Genomic DNA, 934 nt, shown 5'->3' on the forward strand with positions numbered 1-934 from the left:
GCACATTTTCAAATCTTCAACCATGCCAAGGAGAACATTAATGGTCCACAGTCTTCAAGATATTAAGTGAGAAACATATGGTAGATAAACTAATTCCACTGCTTAGAGACTCAAGAACAGGTGGCATAGTCTAAAAATTAGAGCTAGATCATTCAGGAGAGATGTTAGGAAGCACTTCTACACACAAAAGGTGATAGAGATTGGAACTCTCTTCCACAAATGGCTAGATTAGTGGCTAATTTTAAATCTAAGAAAGATAATTTTTTGTTTAGCAAAGGTATTAAGCGATATGGGCAGTTATATGGAGTTAGGCCACAGACCAACCATGAAAGGTGGAGCAGGCTAGAGAGGTTGAGTGGCCTACTCCTGTTCCTATGTTCCAATTTTTTTTTGTTTTTGGTCCAATTCAATCCAATCAAGTCCAATTCAGAGTCTCAACAAGTTGGGACATTCCCGATCCAAGCTGACAAGACAGGGCTCTCACCTCCTGTCTTGGGCTTGATCTACATGATCCAAGCTGAGTGGAGTAGACATAGCTCCTCCTCCAAGGCTTGATCTTATTTGCATCTTAGTCAAAATGCTGAGGTGCCACTTTAAAAAATTGCTTCAAATGAAGCTAAAATGCAACCTAACGATTTCAACCAAGCACAGCATGAGAACAGATATTGCACTTGATCTAAGCCAAAAGACCGAGAAGCCCGTTCCTATGTTTCAATGCTCCAAAGGCCCGCAGCACAGAGTCACTAAGCCTTGGCTGCCTGTGTGGATCTTCCGGGCTTCTGTCGAGCCCACTCCCTTAAAGTCTGCTCTCCGCAACCCTTTCTCTAACTTGAAGCCAGTTTCTATGCTCTTTGCTGTTAAATTACCTGGGGCCTAATGCTATCCCTTGTCAGTGCCCCTCACCTGGAACACTTGCTGGCTGGCTGGCTGAAGA

At 43.5% G+C, this 934-nt stretch overlaps 1 pseudogene; it reads right to left on the reverse strand.

Moving 5' to 3' along the window:
- Nucleotides 1-498: 498 nt before the first annotated feature.
- Nucleotides 499-701, reverse strand: LOC145352846 (U2 spliceosomal RNA; annotated as a pseudogene).
- Nucleotides 702-934: the final 233 nt, after the last annotated feature.

Source organism: Carcharhinus amblyrhynchos, chromosome 14 (genome assembly GCF_965287045.1).
Source record: "Carcharhinus amblyrhynchos chromosome 14, sCarAmb.v2.hapA, whole genome shotgun sequence".
Classification (NCBI taxonomy): Eukaryota; Metazoa; Chordata; class Chondrichthyes; order Carcharhiniformes; family Carcharhinidae; genus Carcharhinus; species Carcharhinus amblyrhynchos.